A 5,986-nucleotide genomic window follows, 5' to 3' on the forward strand; every position below is an offset into this window, starting at 1 on the left:
TCTTGCATATATGTAGAATCTTAAAAAAAAAGATACAAATAAACTTATTCACAAAACAAAAATAGACCAACAGACATAGAAAACATATTTATGGTTCAGTTCAGTTCAGTCGCTCAGTTGTGTCCGACTCTCCGCGACCCCCATGAATCACAGCACGCCAGGCCTCCCTGTCCATCACCAACTCCCGGAGTACACTCAAACTCATGTCCACAGAGTCAGTGATGCCATCCAGCCATCTCATTCTCCATCGTCCCCTTCTCCTCCCGCCCCCAACCTTTCCCAGCATCAGAGTCTTTTCCAGTGAGTCAACTCGTCGCATGAGGTGACCAAAGTATTGGAGTTTCAGCTTTAGCATCAGTCCTTCCAATGAACATCCAGGATTGATCTCCTTTAGAATGGACTGGTTGGATCTCCTTGCAGTATAAGGGACTCTCAAGAGTCTTCTCCAACACCACAGTTCAAAAGCATCGATTCTTCGGCGATCAGCCTTCTTCACAGTCCAACTCTCACATCCATACATGACCACGGGAAAAACCATTGCCTTGACTAGACGGACCTTGGTTGGCAAAGTAATGTCTCTGCTTTTTAATTTATGGTTACAAAAGAATAAAAGGGGAGGGGAGGGATAAATGAAGAGGATGGGATTAACAGATACACACTACTATATAAAAAATAGATAAACAATAAGGGCGTACTCTATAGAACAGGGAACTGTACTCAATATTTTCTAATAAACTATAAGGGAAAAGAATCTAAAAAAGTATATATGTATATGTATATATATATATATATATATAATTGAATCAGTTTGCTGTGTACCTGAAACAAACAACATTGTAAATCAACTATAATTCAATTAAACAACAGCAACAACATGTTTACTAAAGTTAAGTGATAACAAGGGACATACAAAAAAATTAAAGGGGACAAGAGAATGAATCTAGAGAAACAGGGTTAACGTGGGCTCTGGCTGCCATGCCAAAAAACACCCGCCATCTGCACTTTTGACTGGGGTCTACTTCATGCATTTATTCATTTTTTTCAATAAAAATTTACAAAGCTACTTCCATGGCCTAGAGTCTGGGCAGTCAGTTGAATAATTGCTAGTTTATTGTCAAATTGATCTCCTCATATCTCCTGACTTGCCACCTTAAGACTCACCAACCAAGTTGCCTATGCCTGGTCAGTTCAGTTCAGTTCAGTCACTCAGTCATGTCCGACTCTTTGCGAACCCATGGACTGCAGCATGCCAGGCTTCCCTGTCTATCAGCTTGTTCAAACTCATGTCCATCGAGTCGGTGATGCAATCCAACCATCTCATCCTCTGTTGTCCCCTTCTCCTCCTGTCTTCAATCTTTCCCAGCATCAGGGTCTTTTCCAAAGAGTCAGTTCTTCGCATCAGGTGGCCCAAGTATTACAGTTCCAGCTTCAGCATCAGTCCTTCCAATGAATATTCAGGACTGATTTTCTTTAGGATGGACTGGTTAGATCTCCTTGCAATCCAAGGGACTCTCAAGAGTCTTCTCCAACACCACAGTTCAAAAGCATCCATTCTTCAGCACTGAGCTTTCTTTGCAGTCCAACTCTCACATCCACACATGACCACTAGAAAAACCATAGCCTTGACTAGACCGACCTTTGTCAGCAAAGTAATGTCTTTGCTTTTTAATATGCTGTTTAGGTTGATCATGGAGAAGGTGATGGCACCCTACTCCAGTACTCTTGCCTGGAAAATCCCATGGGCGGAGGAGCCTGGTAGGCTGCAGTCCATGGGGTCGCAGAGTCGGACATGACTGAGCGACTTCACTTTGACTTTTCACTTTCATGCATTGGAGAAAGAAATGGCAACCCACTCCAGTGTTCTTGCTTGGAGAATCCCAGAGACAGGGGAGCCTGGTGGGCTGCCATCTATGGGGTCGCACAGAGTCGGACACGACTGAAGCGACTTAGCAGGAGGTTGATCATAACTTTTCTTCCAAGGAGCAAGCATCTTTTAATTTCATGGCTGCAGTCACCATCTGCAGTGATTTTGGAGTCCCCCAAAATAAAGTCTGTAATTGTTTCCATTGTTTCCCCATCTATTTGCCACGAGGTGATGGGACCGGATGCCATGATCTTAGTTTTCTGAATGTTGAGTTTTAAGCCAACTTTTTCAGTCTCCTCTTTCACTTTCATCAAGAAGCTCTTTAGTTCTTCTTCGCTTTCTGCTGTAAGGGTGGTGTCATCTGCATATCTGAGGTTATTGATATTTCTCCTGGCAATCTTGATTTCAGGTTGTGCTTCATCCAGCCAGGCATTTCATATGATGTACTCTGCGTATAAGTTAAATAAGCAGGGTGACAATATACAGCCTTGAAGTACTCCTTTCCCAAATTGGAACCAGGCCTGGTACCCAGCTTTAAAGCCTTGATATGCAGTTGGCCTCAGGTGTTGCTCCCTCTCCTTTCTGGATGAGCAACTGGTGGCCTGGACCGTGGTCGCATGAATGGGGTTTATGTGAAATCCAGCATGGAAAGAAGGACTGTCTGTACCTTTTCTTTTTTTAACGCCCAAACCATTCTTAGACAATAATGGAAGGCCCTTGCTGCTGTTGCTGTGTGCATGCCCATCTGCCATCTGGTAGCTCCCTAGGCCTGTGAGCTGGATTAGTGGATATCTCTCAAAAGCAGGTCAGTGTTGTGGCTAAAAGCCATGGTCTCTAATTCAACCTGCCTGGGTTGAAAACTCAGCTCTGCCATTTACCAGCTTTGTGGCCTTGAGTAGGTTTGACTTAACCTGTCTGTAAAGTGGGATAAATGACAACATCTTTCTCATAGGATTATTATAAGGAGTTGATAAGTTAGTATATGGAAAAAACTTGGAATGGTACCTGGAACACATTAGCTATTCACTTAGTGCTAGGTATTATTTCCGGTACCTTTGTGACAAACTCTTGCATTGATTTCAGCTCATGATTTATAAAGGACCAGCCTGTATCATTTTTATGCCTCCAATGCAACCCCACAAGGTGGCCTTCCTTTGCTTCCGTTCCGTTGCTCAGTCGTGTCCGACTCTGTGACCCCGTGGACTGTAGCCTACGGGCTTCTCCATCCATGGGATTCTCCAGACAAGAATACTGGAGTGGGTTACCATTTCCTTCTCCAGGGGATCTTCCCGACCCAGGGATCGAACCCGGGTCTCCTGCATTGGAGGCAGACGCTTTAACCTCTGAGCCACCAGGGAAGCCCTTCATTTGCTTAGCAAGGAACTTTTTCCAAAATGCTTTTCTCTAAGGCAGTGAGTGAGATTTAAAGGGGGAAAGTATAACTTTAAATTGGCCAAATTTTTCTATTTCTCTCCACTTCCTGGGCTATTATCCTTGTGCAAGATACTTTAACCTTTAGTTTGAACACTTTCCAGGTGCACGCATCCACTCTGATTCGCAACCCCTAAATTCTGTTCTCTGTTCAACAGGCAAAGGGATCTCTTTAAAATGTAAATGTGATCAAGTTATTTCTCTGATGAAAATATCCAATTTCTTCCTATTACTCTTGAGATAAAACCAAAGGGTTTCCTCTGGGCTGCAAGGCCCTGCGTAATCTATCTTGACATTCTCTCTGATACTCCGCCATGCCAAGCACAATTTCTACTTCATTGTTTTCTTCCCTCTGTCCCTTCTGTTTGAGTACTCTCTCCAGATCTTTGCATGGACGAAGGCTTATTATTCGGATCTCAGTTCAAACAGAGGCAGTGAAGGGGAATGGTCACAAGCATGACTTTAGAGCCAACCTGCTTGGATCTATATATCTTGGGCTTCACCACTTTCTAGCTGTGTGACCTTGGAAAAGGTACTCAGCCTCTCTGTGCCCCAGTTTCCCCATCTGTGATAGGTGTGATAATAACACCTACATCATAGGATTTTTGGAGGTCTAAGTGCATTAGCATTTGCTTAAAAAAAAGTACAATTTAAATGTTTCTTTAAACAACTGAAATGTTATTTCTGCAAAAAATCATTCTTTGGCTTATTCCAAGTTATTACCTTCCCCATTTGGAAGGTGCTCAGTCATGCCTGACCTTCTGTAACCCTTTGGACTGTAGCCCACCAGGCTCCACTGTCCATGGGATTTTTCAGGCAAGAATATAGAAGTGGGTTGCCATTTCCTCCTCCAGAGGATCTTCCTGGCCCAGGGATCGAACCATGTCTTCTGCTTTGTAGGCGGATTCTTTACCCTCTGAGCCATGAGGGAAGCCCAAGTTTAGTATTCTCTGGCCCAAGAAAATATAGGAACTTAGTGCCTGGACAGGGACTTGAACCCTGGGCCCTCAGATTAAAAGTCTGATGCTCTACCAACTGAGCTACCCAGGCTCTAACAATGTGAAGGTGTCTCATTTTTCTTTTCTTTGTGGCACTTGCCATTTTCAGTGATCATTTGTTTGTGAATTGATTGGTTCTCCCACTAGATTTTGTTCATGGCAACAAAAATCTTGTCTGCTTTATTCCTTAAGGATCTGTAATCCTGATTCTCAGGACAGAGTTTATGTTCTCAATAAACATTCATCAAATGAAAGAACTGGAGTTCAGTTTGTTACCAGTGTAGTGGCTTTTTATCTAGATATTTGACCTCATGCATAATATCTACACCTCCTTGCTGTTTGACATACACGCCAAACGTTAATGCTGATTATCTTTGGGAGATGGGATTACAAGGGATTTATTTTTTCATTTTGTTTATCTATATTACTTTTAAAATAATGAGCATGGATATTTTGTAATTAATATAACTTTAAAATTAAATAATATTTGTGAATGATTTAACACAGATTCATAGTGGGTTTAATAAATAGCCAGTCTTATTATTACTAAGCTTTTCAATAAGCCTGAAAGGGCCTCCTTTCTTAGTAGCGCTGGGCTGCTGACTCCTACTCCAATCTGAGGCTCGGGACTCAGTCACTACCAGACCCCAGCTGGAATGACCAGCCCACCTCTCCAGCCAGTTTCAGAAATTAGAATAGAAGTGAGCTGAGGGGCTTTCTGTTTTAGACCAGTTCCTTCTCACCCTTTGGAGGCTACGTTCGCCTCCGGATCCTGGTGGATGAGCTTTCAACATTGCTTAGTATGCACCCCACATCCTGCAGGGTGCAGAGAATATTAATATGGCAAATTCCATTGTTTATTTCCCTCCCAAATCATTTTCAGTGGTGAGGAAAGAGATCGTGCCCAGTTGCTGGAATGTAATCAGGAGCAGATCTGCACAGCCCTGGGAGATGGAGCTGATATAAAGCTGTGATTCTGCAGCTAGTGAATTTCCAGCACCAGGGCTTGCCCACCCCTCCCCAACATGGTGGATGGACCAAATGCTTATTATCTGTATCCTGGGGGAGGGAGTGGGACACCCCTGGCACAGAGCCATGCGCAGCTTGGTGGCTGATGATGCAGGAGGCAGGGGAGCTGGGGTGAGTCCTCATTTTTCATCAGGAATCCTATGGCTTTTGTTGTATTCAGGCTATCTGTCAGGGTTGCTGGCTCTAGCCGGGGCTTCTGGGTCCTAATGACCTGCTTTCTATTTGGCCCCCACAGACTGTCCATGATTATGCCTTTGAAGGTTAGCTTGAAATAATTTGAAAGCCATTGTTGTTCTCAGACAGCAAAGGAGAAATACAGTCTCTCAGAGCAGGTTAAGGATTCTGTGGCTTTCTCAAAGGGCTTCCCAGGTGGCGCAGTGGTAAAATGAATCCGCTTGCCAATGCAAGACACACAGGTTCGATCACTGCGTCAGGAAGATCCCCTGGAGTAGGAAATGGCAACCCATTCCAATATTCTTGCTTGGAGAATTCTATGAACAGAGGAGCCTGACTTGGTTTTCTCAAAAATGGTGACTTACAGGCTGTGGCTCTCTGGTCCATCCTACAAAGTAACGAGTGTTGTGTGTAAGCACAAGAGCACTAGGGTCACATTCTCTCAGTTCAAAGCCTGATTAGCTGTGTGTCCAGGGGCAAATCTCTGTGT

General features: G+C 43.7%; 1 non-coding gene across 1 annotated transcript; it reads right to left on the minus strand.

Moving 5' to 3' along the window:
- Positions 1 to 4,272: 4,272 nt before the first annotated feature.
- Positions 4,273 to 4,345, minus strand: TRNAK-UUU (transfer RNA lysine (anticodon UUU)). Its single transcript has one exon. It is a non-coding gene; the product is annotated as a tRNA-Lys (tRNA).
- Positions 4,346 to 5,986: the final 1,641 nt, after the last annotated feature.

The sequence above is a fragment of the Moschus berezovskii genome, chromosome 4, assembly GCF_049115385.1.
Source record: "Moschus berezovskii isolate FMDL1 chromosome 4, NW_MosBer_1.0, whole genome shotgun sequence".
Taxonomy (NCBI): Eukaryota; Metazoa; Chordata; class Mammalia; order Artiodactyla; family Moschidae; genus Moschus; species Moschus berezovskii.